Source organism: Heptranchias perlo, chromosome X (genome assembly GCF_035084215.1).
Source record: "Heptranchias perlo isolate sHepPer1 chromosome X, sHepPer1.hap1, whole genome shotgun sequence".
NCBI classification, from domain to species: domain Eukaryota; kingdom Metazoa; phylum Chordata; class Chondrichthyes; order Hexanchiformes; family Hexanchidae; genus Heptranchias; species Heptranchias perlo.
This window is the reverse complement of record NC_090370.1, coordinates 26259337-26275389: the sequence shown is the minus strand read 5'-3', so window position 1 is coordinate 26275389 and position 16053 is coordinate 26259337. Positions and strand designations below refer to the sequence as shown.

General features: G+C 44.3%; 1 protein-coding gene and 1 non-coding gene across 2 annotated transcripts in view; both read left to right on the top strand.

Moving 5' to 3' along the window:
- The window catches only part of LOC137306868 (uncharacterized), a 244784-nt gene that overhangs the window by 39688 nt on the left and 189043 nt on the right, over positions 1 to 16053 (top strand). The gene's annotated exons all lie outside the window — the stretch shown is intronic.
- On the top strand, positions 2186 to 2258 carry trnak-uuu (transfer RNA lysine (anticodon UUU)). The gene has a single exon. It is a non-coding gene; the product is annotated as a tRNA-Lys (tRNA).

The window sequence follows — 16053 nt, the reverse complement described above, 5'->3', positions numbered from 1 at the left end:
CCTGTCTGTCACTCTGTCTCCTCCCCTCCCGCTTTCTCTGTTTAATCCCCCATATGGAACCAAAGCGGGTAGGTGGACTCGAAACACGGTTTACTAGTCAACAAGGCGAAAGGCGAGTAACATTTCTGATCTCCTGGGCACCAGGCCGTTCACTGTTACTTGTTTCTGTACAGAGTTAGATATCATTGATTCCCCAGTGAGTTTGATGCGTTATGTAAATAATCCAACAAAATAGAACAGAAACGGAGCGAAGCGCTGAATGCCGCAGATGTAGAAAGGTTAGTCGAGCTGTTCTGGTGATGCTTTACGAGCCCAGCATGACAAGTAGTTTAAATAAATACAAGAAATCTGGTGATGTGTGGACTGGGGTCCATAAGTTACCGTTCAAATTACCGGCATGTGGTCGGTGCCCCGACTCCAGTCCCATTAATACCTCATCTCGCCTACAACGAGAATAAAGCAGCACCAGTACCAGGATATCAGCGTCTCCGTCCAGCCAGGAACCAGCCCTTTCACAGATACAGTCGGTGGCTCTGAAAAGAGCCTTTACATCGAGTTACATCGCAACTGCAGCACAGAAACAGTCCATTCGGCCCAACTGGTCGATGCCGGTGTTTATGCTCCACACGAGGCTCCTCCCTCCCTAATTTATCTAACCCGATCAGAATACTCTTCGATTCCTTTCTCCATCATGTGTTCATCTAGCTTCCCCTTAAATGCACCTGTGCTATTCGTCTGAACTCTTCCTTGCGTTGGTGTTTTCCACATTCTTACCACTCTCTGGGTAAAGCACTTTCTCCTGAATTCCCTATTGGATTTATTCGCGACTATTTTCTATTTTATAATTATTATCTTTAGTTTTGGACTCCCGACAAGTGGAAACATTTTCTCTCTGTCTACCCTATGAAACCCCACTGTAAGACCTCGATCAGAACACCCCTCAGCCTTCTCTTTTCTAGTGAAAACACCCCCAGTCTGTTCAGCATTTCCTCGTCAGAATATTCTTTTATTTCTCGTATCATGAGAATCTTTTTGCACCTTCTAAGTCCTTTCTATAATTGGAGACCAGAACTGTGCAAATTACTCCAAGTTTGGTCCAACCAAGGTCCCTTACAAGTTCAACAAAACTTCTTTGCTTTTCAATTCTATCTGTCTAGAAATGAATCCTAGTGTTTGATTTGCCTTTTTATGACCAGCATCGCTACTTTCAGTAATTTGTTCATCTATACCGCGAGATCCATTTGCTCCTCTATCCCGATTAGACTCTTATTATCCAATTGGTATGTGATCTCCTTATTCTTCATTCTGCAAGTTTATTAATGTCCTCTTACATTTTGACACATTCTTCCTTTGTATTAACTACATCCCCCAATTTGGTTTCGTCCACAAACTTAGAAATTGTACTTCCGATTCTCGAGTCCCGAATTGTTAATGTAAATTGTGAACAACAGTGGTCCCAACACCGATCCCTGTGGAACTCCACTTCCCACCTTTTTGCCAATCTGAGTAACTACCCTTAACCTCTATTCTTGGTTTTCTGTTTTGTTGCCAGCTTGCAAACCATTCTGCCATCTGTCCCCTGACTCCACCTGCTCTGAACTTAGCCACGAGTCAACAATGCGGTGCCTTATCGAAGGCCTTCGGAAAATCCAAACATATTGCATCAACTACACGAACCTTGCTCTCCATGGGTCTCTCAGAGTGTTTACATTGCCCGCTCACCCTCACTGATATTCCATCTTTCAACTGCTGTAATATTGTCCTTTAGCAATATTGCTACTCCTCTTCCTTTTCCTACTTCTCTGTCCTTTCTAAAGATCATATGGACTTGAATATTAAGCTGCCATTCGTGTCCAGCTGGTAGTTGGGTCTCCGTAATGATTTAATGTAATTATTTAACTTTACCCAGTGGCTGATGTGAGCTGCCGGAAAATGTGCGTGCAGCTGGTCAAGTATTGCAGGGATCGACTGTCTCTTCAGTCCGATATCAGGTGAACAATTACTGGCTGTTGTGTAATTTCCATTGATTGGGGCTTGGCGTCATCTACTGGACGGAAACGGGAACTGCAACAGAGCGAGAAAGGATCCGTCAGAAACCAGTTTAAATGAGGAACAGAATCCAACAGCCGAGAGTGTGTGTTCAGGGTCTGATGTTTAGGAACTATTTAATTGTTGTTGCTAGTTAGCGATGGTGGTATAGTGGTGAGCATAGCTGCCTTTTAAGCAGTTGACCCGGGTTCTGATTCCCAGCCATCGCAATTCAGTGTTTGTATTAATTTGCTTGCTTCAGAAACTCAAAGTTTACAAACGAATGCGTTGCAATTCAGCTGGGTATTGTTTCCAAAACATAAACAGGTGTAATTAGAATAAATTGTTTTCAACGTTCATTTCTTTTACCCGTAGAAGGAATGGACGAAAAACATACTGGAAATAGTGAGCTACCGAGTGTCTAACGAGAGTGACGAAGGCAAATGATATGTTAGTCTTTATTGCAAGGGCGTTGGAATATAAGAGTAAGGAGTTCTTGCTGCTATCAGGAGATATTGTGTAAAATTGGCCTATATTCGCTGGAGTTTAGAAGAAAGAGAGGTGATCGCATTGAAACATATACATTTCTTAGACGGCTTGACAGGGTAGATACTGAGAGGCTAATTCCCCTGGCTGGAGAGTCAAGAACTAGAGGTCATAGTCTCAAGATAAGGGGTCGGCCATTTAGGATCGGCATGAGGAAAAAATTATTCACTCAAAGGACTCTGAATCTTTGGAATTCTCTCCCCCAGAGGCCTGTGAATGCTCAATCGTTCAATATATTCAAAGCTGAGATCGATAGATTTTTGGAATCCAGGGGAATCAAGGGATATGGGGATCGGGCGGGAAAGTGGAGTTGAGGTCCAAGATCCCCCAAGATCTGATTGAATGGCGGAGCCGGCTCGAGGGGCCGTATGGCCTACTCCTGCTCCAATTTCTTATGCTCTTATGTAAAGAGCCTTATATCCAAGTGTGCTGACGACAAGAAGTTAGGTGGCACAGTAAGCATTATAGATGGGAGCAGAAAGTTGCAAAGGGACATTGATAGATTAAGTGAGTGGGCAAGACAGTGGCAGATGGAGTTCAACGTGGGAAAGTGTGAGGTCATCCACTTTGGACCTGAAAAAGATAGATCAGAGTATTTTCTAAATGGCAAGAAGCAAGGAACTGTGGGGGAGGAGAGAGATTTAGGGGTCCACCAAAAATATAAGGTGAAATTTTGATCTTTATCTCAAGGGAACTGGAATAAAAAGGAGTGGAAGTTATGTCACAGTTATACAGAGATCTGGTTAGACCTCATTTCGAGAACTGTGTTCAGTTCTGGGCACCGCACTCTATTATGGTTTGGACTGAGAAGGGGTTTTTCTCTTTGGGATTCTCTGCAATGGGAGGGAATAGGAAAGGGTTTGGTCTGTTCGGATTTTTTTCCAGTGGCAGTGAATGAGAAGGGGTTTTGTCCATTGGGATTCTATGCAATGGGACAAAATAGGAAAGGGTTTAGTCTGTTCGGATTTTTTTCCAGTGGCAGTGAATGAGAAGGGATTTGGTCCATTGGGATTCCTTCTGCGTGCTCTTGCATTGATACGGAGACCTGCATGTTGCCAAATTGCTTTGTGTTTAACTTTATGCCCCCTCGTTTGAACCCTAAAAAGAAAAGCATAAATGTACTGGAACATGGAAAGGAAATTCGTCAGATATCAGGTTATCAGCGGAGCTTATAGGGCAGGTTACTGCTCGCCAGATAATGCTGAGCCCGATTGGCAATATCAGCTCACTGCCATGAAATGGGTACGGTCACAAACCCAAGAAAATCAAATGAAGCATAACTGGACATCAAATAAGAAAAGGGCAAACATTTATTTCATAACGAGATGAAATGTCACAGGCAGTTTTGTAGTCAGAACTTGTGATTGCGTGACATTGATTGGTTGAATGTTGGACTGAAGTTAACATTCACGTTTTTATTCGGTAATTCCCGTTGGGCAGATAACAGGCAGTCATTTCATTCTGTGGAGCGATGATCTTGTTCCGGTGGAATGGTCATTCTGTTAGGTTTAGTGTTTCTCAGCATCAACCAGGACGCGCTCTTCCTCAACGCCAAAGCCACGGTGAGTGGTGCTGGTCTGGGCCCAGTATCACGGGGAAAGGAGTCAGGGGCGGCTTAATCACCAAACCTTAATTCCCAAAAATTGATAATTTTGTAACAAAAAAATAAGTTCAAAAACACAGTTATCAAATCCATTTACATCCGAAAATGACAAAAGCATGTGCAAATACGTCATCTGCAACAGAAAGTTCAAGTAATGAGGGACATACTTCTGTCATGTCGCCCTGGTCTGAACCGTCCACTGAGAAGAAAACCAAATCGTAGACGAGGCAGTATAGTGAGGCTTTTTTGAAATGTGTTTTCATCAATTGTACAAATGCAAACCATGATCCAAAGCCCCAGTGTGTTATTTGTAGCGAGGTGCTTGTAAACAAGAGTTTAAAACCGTCAAAATTAAGAAGACATTTAGAAACAAAACATGGGGATCTCGTTGATCACCCGCTTGAATCTTTTCAAAGGAAGCAACGGGGATTAAAGTTATCAGCACCAGTTCTTAATCGGTCAACTGCTCTGAATGATAAGGCACAACTGGCGTCATATTTGGTCGCAAACCGTGTGGGAAAAGAGAAAATGACCCTTACAGTTGCCGAAAAACTTATTCTTCCAGCATCTCTGGATATGGTGCGGAAATCTTCGACGAGAAGCCTGCTGAAAAATTGAGAAGCGTTCCTCTCAGTGATTGCACAATGTCTCGGCGAATATGTTCTATTGCTGAGGATTTAGAAGCCAAGATTATTACTCGGTTACAGTCAGCCGGGGATTTTACTATCCAACTTGAACGAGAGTGCTGATATTTCAAATTGTGTAATACTGTTAGTTTATGTGAGATATGTCGGGCAAGATGACTTTATGGAAGGTTGGCTGTGTTGTCTAACTTTACCAACAAATACAGGAGCACAGATATTCGAAGCACTGCATGACTGTGTAGATGGAAAATACAAATTGGACTGGGCTAATTGCAAAGGAATTCCAAGTGATGGAGCAGCAAATATGACAGGTAGAAATAGTGGAATTATGAGAAGAATATCTGAGGCAGCTGATCATGATGTTTGGAATCACTGTTTCATTCACCACGAAGCTTTGCCGTCCAAGGGTATTCCCCTGATCTTATGGCAGTACTGAAGGAAGTAGTGAAAATTGTTAATTTCATTAAAGGAAGCTCACTAAACTGCAGGCTTTCCAAGCGATATGTTCAGAAATACGACCTGAGCTTACTCATTTACTGTTTCACACTGAAGTACGATGGCTGTCACGGGGCAGGGTGCTTACAAGTGTATACAACCTCAGCAAGAGATTCACATTTTTTTCTGGCAGAGAAACAGTCCAACATGACAAATTTGTTTTCCGATGACAGTTGGTTAATGAAGTTGTCATACCTGGCTGACAGGTTCTCAATTTTAAACGAACTGAATTTGAAGTTACAAGGAAGAGGCAATGATTTGTTTCGACCTTGTGAACAGAAACAAGCATTCAAAAAGTCATTAAAACTGTGGCAAGCCGGACTGAAAATTAATCACTCGAGCTATTCCATGTTCCCAACACTGTTACATCACATTGAGGAGAACAGCATCAAAGAAGAAAAAGGAAATAAAATGAAATGTTTCATACCTTCTGTAAAAAAAATGTAATGCAATAATCATGGACGATTTTAACTTTCATAGAGATTGGACAAATCAAATTGGCAAAAGTAGCCCTGAGGAAGAGTTCATAGAGTGTATTAGGGACTGTTTCTTAGACCAATACGTCGGGGAACCAACCAGGGAACAGGCCATTTTGGATTTGGTAATGGGTAACAAACAGGATAAATTAATGATCTCAAAGCATAGGATCCCTTGGGAAGCTGTGATCATAACATGATAGAATTTCACATCCAGTTTGATAGCGAGGATCTTCGGTTTGAAACTACAGAATAAAACGTAAATAAGGGCAATTATAAAGGAATTGGCTAAAGTGGATTGGTAAACAGATTAGATGGTCTGATGATGGATAAGCAGTGGCAAACATTAAAAAGATATTTTATGACTCGCAACAAAAATATATCCCTGTGAGGAGGAAAGACTCCACAAAAAGAGTGAACCAACCATGGCTAACTAAGGAAGTCAAGGATGGTATCAGGTAAAAATAAAAAGCATACAACATGGCAAAGATTACTGGTAAGCCCGAAGATTGGGCACTGGTTCACATCCGGACAACGTGCAACATGTAATATTAATGCACACTGGACCTCATCTGGTCAATGAGAAACATTTAATAAGAATGAACAATTGACATTGGGCCACATTTGGTCCATCTGAAACATTTACTAATAATTCACATTGGAGACTTACGCATAAATGGCCTCAGTGAAACATTTAGCAATAATGCACGCTGGTCACTGGGGCATATCTGGTCAACGTAAACATTTAATAATAATGCACATTGAACACTGGGTCTGATGTGGAAAACATATAACATTTCATAATAATGCACACTGGGCACTGGGTTTCATCTGGTTGACATGTAACTTTTAGTAATATTGCACACTGGACACTGGGTCACATCTTGTCAATGTGAAACATTTAATAATAATGCACAGTGGACAATGGACCATATCTGGTCAATGAGAAACGTTTAATAATAATCTGCACTTGACTCTGGGCCACATCTGGACAATCTGATGCACTCTGGAGACTGGGGCACATATGGGCATTGTGAAACATTTCATAATAATGCACACTGGACACTGGGGCACATCATCGCGGAAACGGACCAGCTTTCAGGTGTACGCTGACAAAACTACCGCCTCTCTTGATCCTTCCAGGTCTGTGTTTTGTCAGTCCGACATCGTGTTTTAGATGAGCCACAATTTCCTCCGGTTACAATTGGAGAGTCTTTGGTCCCACAACCTCCACATTATTGCCACTGATTCCAACCCCATGCCTGGCTTTAGTCTGAGGCTGATCCTGACTGTTCATAACTGCGGCGTTCTATTCGACCGCAAGCGAAGCTTCTGACCCCATACCCGCTCCATCCCAAAGACCGCCTACTTCTGTATCCGTAACGTCCAACCTGCCGAGCCCATCTGCTACTAAAACCTTTAGCTGTGTCTTTGTTACGTCTATGGCCTTTGTCCTCCTCTCCGGCCTCTCCACAAACTTCAGCTGTCCGTATTCGATCCCACAATAAGTCCCTCACCAATCACCCAAGTCCTTATTGACCTGCAATGGCTTCCTGTCTCCTCACCCTGCAGGTTTAATTTTTCTTTCTTGTCGAAGAACATAAGAAATCGGAGCAGGAAGAGGCCATGCAGTCCCTCGAGCCTGCTCCCATATTTAATAAGATCGTGGCTTATCTTCGTCCTTAAATACATAAGAGCCTCACCCCTTCCTATCTCTGTAATCTCCTCCTGCTCTGCAGCCCATTCCCACTGCTCCTCCACCTTTGGCCGCTTGTGCATCTGCAGTCCATTTGCCCTACTTTTGACAGACGCGGCTTAAGCCATATCCACGCTCCAAAATGCCCGCCCTAAGCCCCGCTACCATTCATCTCCGTCTCCCCCTTTCAGACCTTGCTGAAACCCATCTCATGCTCCTAATAACTCCTCCTTTGGCCGGGGGTCTATTTTTGTCTGATTGTACCCCTGCGAATCACCTAGTGATCTTTATCAATGTTAAAGGCGCTCCAAGTTATTCTTGTTACATTTAACCATATTCCAATCACTCCGTCCCCCCATTGGTGGCCATTTCTTCAGACAACGAATTCTCCGTCTAATCCTTTTATATCCTCCTTAAACTCACTCTTTGACCAAGGTTTTCATTACTCCTCCTTGGTCTCTTATTTATGTTGTGGCCGTTTTTTCTCATTAGTTGTTCACTTTATGAGCAAAAGTAGTTTCTGGGCTAATATTCTTGTACCAGACAGAGATTTATACAACAGTTGGACATGTTGAGATAAATTAACATTGAAAACTACTCGTGGACACCGCTTTGTTAGAACAACATAACTTGGTTTATGGACAGACATCGCATTGAAATAGATTTGTACAACTGTAAGGAAGACTTTATGGAGTCATCTATCTAAGATGAGTCCAGGTACAGTGACTGGGATGAAGCTTTATTCGTTATTTGTCTTTTTTCTCTTTGGTCATAGGCCGTTTTACTGATCTTTGGGACTGATGACTAGGTTGGCGCTTTATTTGTTATATATCTTTGGTTACAGTCAGTAGTTCCAGAGTATCGTGTGCAGCTTTGTTGCCCCATTATAGAGACGACATTCAAGCCATAGAGAGAGCACATTGTAGATTCACTCGTGTTTCTTCACTGTCCAATAACTAACAATATGATAATATAACCCAGGAATGTAACAGTATTTCCCCTTATAATCTTAACTGGATATTCGTGTTTCTGCAGTGTCCAACATCTAAAAATACGACAGTGTAACCCAGGAATATAACAATAGTTCCACCTTATAATCTGAACTGGATATTCTTGTTTCTGCACTGCCCCATATCTAACAATTCGATTCTGTAACTTAGGAATAAAACAATACGTAGATTTTACATAGATTCTATATAGAATTTACAGCAGAGAAAAAGGTCATTCGACCAAACTGGTCCACGCCGGTGTCCATGCTCCACACGAGCCTCCTCCCAGCCCACCTCATCTAACCCTTTCAGCATATCTTCCTCTTCTTTTCTCCTTCATGTAATAAATAGTTGTCTGCTGTTTGGCTCAACCACTCCATGTTGTAGCATATACCTCATTCTAACCAATATCTGGGTAAATTAGTTTGTCCTGATTTCCTTATTGGGTTCATTCGTCACTATGTTATATCAATGACATAAGTGGGAATATCTTCTCTATCTCTGCACTATCTGTCCCCCCTCTTAGTTGTAAGGACCTCTATTAGGCCACAGAGACAAAGGCCACAAACTGTGGAGTCTCTCCTAGTAATTATAACCTCTCAGTTCTGTTATCATTCTTGTGAATCCTTTTTGCACCTTCTCCAGTGCCTCTATATCCTTTTCATAATGTGGAAACTAGAACTGTTCACAGACCTGAAATGTTTACGCTGTTTCTCTCTGCAGATACCTGATCTGCTGGGTGCTTCCAGCATTTTCTGTTTTTATTACAGTATTCTAAGTCTGGTCTAAACAAGGTTCTCTGCAAGTTTACCATAGCATCTCTGTATCGAATTCTAGTCTAGAAATGAAGCCCAGTCATCTGTTGGCATTTACGGCTTTGTTAGCCTGTTTTGCTACATTTAATGAATTGTGAATCTGTACCCAAAGATCCTTTTGCTGCTCGAATACATTTACACTCTTATTTTCCAGAGTATGGCGTCTCCTTGTTACGAATTCCAAAATGTAGGATATCACACTTAACTAGATTGAAATTCAGTTACCATTTACACGCCCATTCTGCAAGTTTATTAACGTCTGCTTGTATTTCGTGGCAGTCTTCCTCAGTTTTATCTATACCTCCCAATTTAGTGACATCCACACATTTTGAAATTGTACTTCCGACTCCCGAGTCCAGTCGATTCACCTCATGAAATAAACAGGATATTCGTGTTTCTGCACTGCACCATATCTAACAATACGATAGTGTAACCCAGGGATGTAGCGATAGTTTCCCCTTATAATCTGAACTGGGTGTTCATATTTCTGCACTGCTCCATATCTAACAATACGATAGTGTAACCCAGGGATGTAGCGATAGTTTCCCCTTATAATCTGAACTGGGTGTTCATATTTCTGCACTGCACCATATCTAACAATACGATAGTGTAACCCAGAGACGGAACAATACTTACGCTTTATGATCTAAACTGGATATACAAGTTTCTGCACTGTCCCAATATCTAGCAATACCACAGTGTAACCCAGGGATGTAGCAATAGTTTCCCCTTAGGCCCAACTGGTCTGTGCTGCTCTTTATGCTCCACACAAGATTCCTCCCACCCCATCCAATCTCACCCTATCACCATATTCTTCTATTCCTTTCTCCCTCATGTACTTATCGAGCTTCCCCTGAAATGAATCGATACTATTCGCCTCCCGAGAGGCGAATCTTTCCTCATAATTTCCCCTTCCCTGGCCTCATTCGTGTGAATCTACAAAGTAACCTCTATGGCTTTAATGTTGTTTCGAAAATGTGGCACCAAAACTGCACAGCATATTCTGAAATTTTATTTTATTCGTTCATGGGATTTGGGCGTTGCAGGCGAGGCCAGCATTTATTGCCCATCCCTAATTGCCCTTGAGAAGGTGGTAGTGAGCCGCCTTCTTGAACCGCTGCAGTCCGTGTGGTGAAGGTGCTCCCACAGTGCTGTTAGGAAGGGAGTTCCAGGATTTTGACCAAGCGACGATGAAGGAACGGCGATATATTTCCAAGTCGGGCTGGTGTGTGACTTGGAGGGGAACGTGCAGGTGGTGTTGTTCCCATGTGCCTGCTGTTCTTGTCCTTCTAGGTGGGAGGTGCTGTCGAAGAAGCCTTGACGAGTTGCTGCAGTGCATTGTGCATTGTGCATTGGTGAAGGTAGTGAATGTTTAGGGTGGTGCATGGGGTGCCAATTAAGCGGGCTGCTTTGTCCTGGATGGTGTCGAGCTTCTTCAGTGTTGTTGGAGTTGCATTCATCCAGGCAAGTGGAGAGTATTGCATCACACTCCTGACTTGGAAAGGCTTTGGGGAGTCAGGAGCTGAGTTATTCGCCGCAGAATACCCAGCCTCTGACCTGCTCTTCTGGCCACTGTATTTATATGGCTGGTCCAGTTAAGTTTATGGTCAATGGTGACGCCCAGAATGTTGATTGTGGGGGATTCGGCGATGGTAATGCAGTTGAATGTCAAGGGGAGGTGGTTAGACTCTCTCTTGTTGGAGATGGTCATTGTCTGGCACTTGTCTGGCGCGAATGTTACTTGCCAATTATGAGTCCAAGCCTGGATGTTGTCCAGGTCTTGCTGCATGCGGGCTCGGACTGCTTCATTATTTGAGGGGTTGCGAATGGAACTGAACACTGTGCAATCATCAGCGAACATCCCCATTTCTGACCTTATTATGGAGGAAAGGTCATTGATGAAGCAGCTGAAGACGGTTGGGCCTAGGACAGTGCCCCGAGGAACTCCTGCAGCAATGTCCTGGGGCTGAGATGATTGGCCTCCAACAACCACTGCCATCTTCCTTTGTGCCAGGTGTGACTCGAGCCACTGGAGAGTTTTCCCCCTGATTCCCATTGACTTCAATTTTACTCGGGCTTCTTGGTGCCACACTCGGTCAAATGCTGCCTTGATGTCAAGTGCAGTCACTCTCACCTCACCTCTGGAATTTAGCTCTTTTGTCCATGTTTGGACCAAGGCTGTAATGAGGTCTGCAGCCGAGTGGTCCTGGCGGAACCCAAACTGAGCATCGTTGAGTAGGTTATTGGTGAGAAAGTGCTGCTTGATAGCAGTGTCGACGACACCTTCCATCAATTTGCTGATGATTGAGAGTAGACTGATCACTGGCGGTAATTGGCCGGATTGGATTTGTTCTGCTCTTTGTGGACAGGACATACCTGGGCAATTTTCCACATTGACGGGTAGATGCCAGTGTTGCAGCTGTGCTGGAACAGCTTGGCTAGAGGCGCAGCTAGTTCTGGAGCACCAGTCTTCAGTATTTGAGTCGGGATTTTGTCGGGGCCCATCGCCTTTGCTGTATCCACTGCACTCAGCCTTTTCTTGATTTGACGAGGAGTGAATCGAATTGGCTGAAGGTTGGCTGCTGTCGTGGTGGGGATATCGGGAGGAGGCCGAGATAGATCATTCACTCGACACTTCTGGCTGAAGATGGTTGCAAACGCTTCAGCCTTGTCTTTTGCACTGTCGTACTGGACTCCGCCATCATTGAGGATGGGGATGTTTACAGATCCTCCTCCTCCCGTTTGTTTGATTTCCACCACCATTCACGACTGGATGTGGCAGGACTGCAGAGCTTTGATCTGATCCGTTGGTTGTGGAATCGCTTAGCTCTGTCTATAGCATGTTGTTTCCGCTCTTTAGCATGCATGTTGTCCTGAGTTGTAGCTTCACCAGGTTGGCACCTCATTTTTAAGTACGCCTGTTGCTGCTCTTGGCATGCTCTTCTACACTCCCCATTGAACCAGGGATGATCCACTGGTTTGTTGGTAATGGTAGAGTGAGGAATATGCCGGGCCATGAGGATACAGATTGTGCTAGAATACAATTCTGCTGCTGCTGATGGCCCACAGCGCCTCATGGATGCCTAGATTTGAGCTGCTTGATCTGTTCTGAATCAATCCCATTTAGCACGATGATCGTGCCACACAACACGTTGGATGGTTTCCTCAGTGCGAAGACCGGACTTTGTCTACCAGCTCTAACCAAAGAGAATAACTAATAAACCTTCATCCTAGCCACCAGTCCATGAGACCAGTAAGAAGTATTATAACCAAATGGAAAACGACAAATTACTGATAAACCTTCATCCTAATCTCTGTAGCTGGGCTCATCTTAGATCGAGGCAACGCAGGAGGCGCAGAAGGAAATGCCATTCTACGAAATAGCAAGTTCCACATTCTCACCACTCTCCGGGTAAAGTAGTTTCTCCTGAATTCCTTTTCGAATTCATTAATGACTATTTTATATTAATGACCCAAAGTTTTGGTCTCCCCCACAAGTGGAAACATCTTCTCGAACTCTTCCCTGTCAAAACCCTTCATTATTGTGAAGGCCTCTATTAGGTCACCCCTCAGACTTCTCTTTTCAAAACGAAAGAGCCCCAGCCTGTTCAGTCTTTGCTGATATTTAAAACCTATCAGTTCTGGTATCATTCTGGTGAATCTATTTTGCACTTCCTGTGTTGTCTCTATCTAAGATGAGACCAGTTGCAGAGACTAAGATGTCGATCCACACTGAAGAAACACCAACGGGTTTATCGGGGGGAGAGACCGTTCAACTGCACTGAGTGTGGGAATGGATTCACTGGTTCATCCCACCTGCTAATACACCAGTGAGTTCACACTGGGGAGAGGCCGTTCACCTGCAATGAGTGTGGGAAGGGATTCACTCGTTCATCCGCCTGCTGATCAAGCGGCGAGTTCACATTGGGGAGAGGCCGTTGAGCTGCAAAGAGTGTGGGGAGGGATTCACTCGTTCATCCGCCTGCTGATACACCAGCGAGTGCACACTGAGGAGAGGCAATTCACCTGCACTGAGTGTGGGAAGGGATTCACTCTTCATCCCACCTGCTGTGACACCAGCGAGTTCACATTTGACTGCAGGTGTTGGATTCTGTTGTTATTACTGATGTTAATCACATCCAGGACTGAACCATGTCCATTCTGACAGTCGGAGTTTGTTCCTGCTGATGTTATTAACCCCTCTAACTGGGCTGGAGTTTAATATTCTATTATCTGTCAAATAAATCAGCTTTGTTTTCAACAACTTGTTGAAGATTTTGGTCTTTCCCACCTGAGTGTTCAGCGTCACCTGACTGGAGCTCAGAAAGGACACTCCGGCGGCGGGGCGGGGGTCGGGGGGGGGGGGGGGTGCGGGGAGGATCGTACGGTGGGAACAGAACTTCACCCTCGACACTGTCCTTCAGGGCTACACTGAGAGGGTCTCTTCACAGTCAATGAACTCGCCGTGTGGGTTAATCTTGACGCGTGCAGGAAATGTGCCCGAGTCACTTTCTTCCATCGTTCAGAGCTCCGAGGCACGGAAGAGAAGGCTCCTTTACAACTGTGTTTCGAGTCAGGAAGAAGAACGGTGAATGCTGGAAACCTGCTGTCAAATCAGAGATTGATGTAAAACTGTGATTTGTTCCTGACTGGAGGTGAAACGGCAGGTTTAAGCTTCCAGTCTAAAAATGACTGTGTCCATTATTGTATGAAGATTCAACCTGTTTGCGTGACAGTCCCGAGTCTACCATTTCAAGCCAATTGTTAAGTTATTTAAAATAAACCCGTTTAAAATAAATGGGTTAATGTCTGCTTTAAAATAACAGAGGGAGGAGTTCACAGGAGCCTGTTAACTGCTGGTACAATTATACAACCGTCATTTGATCTCCAGATACAGAAGGACCTGCAGTGTGTTTCCAGAATTCCCTGTTTTATTGATGTGTGCGGGTTACACACAAGGATAACTCAAAATACGCGACCCGGACCATCCACGAGGGAGCGATCACGACAGTTACTCTGGGATCACTCCCACTGCGGAAATCCACCACAGACCCTGCTGAAGGTTGTATGCTCAGTGAGTGGGGCCTCCAGGAATAGACTGATAGAAGGCTGGGTTTCGGTATCGTGACAAATATATGCCGGGGAACCAGCGGAACCCTTACTGAGGAAACGTCTGGGGTTTTACCTGACAAGGTAGGCCTCGGGGTGAATGATTCCTGACTCCCGCAACTGTCTTACATTTAAACCAGTTCAGATCAAGGTGAATTCAGTACGTTAAACCCCAGTTAGGTTCCCCACAAGCGGTTGAGTGAGTGAATTAACTCTTTCTTTACAAATCACCAAGGAAGAAACCATATCACAATCATGCACTAAACATCGTTTATTGGTTACGGACCACAAATTATCGTTAAAACTGGGCACCCGGACGCTTGAAGACATGTATAAATGTAATCAGAGTTACCCTGCAGTTGAGCAGTAAATCATCAATGGACAGAGTTACTTCACAAAACGAGAAGGAGAGGTTACCAACGCCCGAATCCCCCATCATCAACATCCTGAGAGTCACCATTGACCAGAAACTTAACTGGACCAGCCAGATAAATACGATGGCGACAAGAGCAGGTCCGAGGCTGGGTATTCTGCGGCGAGTCACTCACCTCCTGACTCCCCAAAGCCTTTCCACCATCTACAGGGCACAAGTCAGGAGTGTGATGGAACACTCTCCACTTACCTGGATGAGTGCAGCTCCAACAATACATAATAAGCTCGATAACACCCAGAATAAGGCAGCCCGCTTGATTGGCACCCCTTCCACCACCCTAAACATTCACTCCCTTCACCACCGGCGCTCAGTGGCTGCAGTGTGCAGCATTTACAAGGTGCGCTGCAGCAACTCGCCAAGGCTTCTTCAACACCACTTCCCAAACCCGCTACCTCTACCACCTAGAATGACAAGGGCAGCAGGTGAATGGGAACAACACCACCTGCACCTTCCCCTCCAAGTCTCACACCATCACTACTTGGAAATATATTGCCGTTCCTTCATCTTCGCTGGGTCAAAATTCTAGTAATCCCTCCCTAACAGCACTGTGGGAGAACTTTCACCACACGAAGCTGCAGTGGTTCAAGATGGCGGCTCACCACCACCTTCTCAAGGGCAATTAGGGATGCGCAATAAATGCTGGCCTTGCCAGCGATGTCCACATTCCATGAATGAATTATAAAAAGACAATTCAATGAATCACTGTAAATGAGCACTAATGAATGCTGAATATTAAATACAACAGGGACCAGAGTCTAAGTTTGTAAATTGGAGAGATTACTTTGAGAGCAAATCCTTCGATAGCTGACTAGTAAACTGCTTTGAACAGCCCGTCTGTCAAATGGCTCCAATCTATGCTAGATTACCAACATTCAGAGCTTACACGGCCTCATCGTCGAGTTATAGAACAGTCTTTCTGCTGTCAATATAGAGCTGGAGGTTTGGGCCGTGATGTGTTTACATGTTCATCTTTTGTTCAATACATTTTCTGAATGGATTGATATTTCAAACCAGGTTTCCAGGCGTGATGCTCTGTTCACACATCGAAGGTGAGAGTGATGCTATGGGGAATACAGCCAGTCCAGTCGGGATTATTGATATCAGAAACAAACCACTGCCAGAATGATCACGGTTTCGTCCTAGATGTGATTAACAGCAGAATCCAACCCCTACAGTTACACGTGAGTCAGCCGGTGGGATGGCTGATTAAATCACTTCT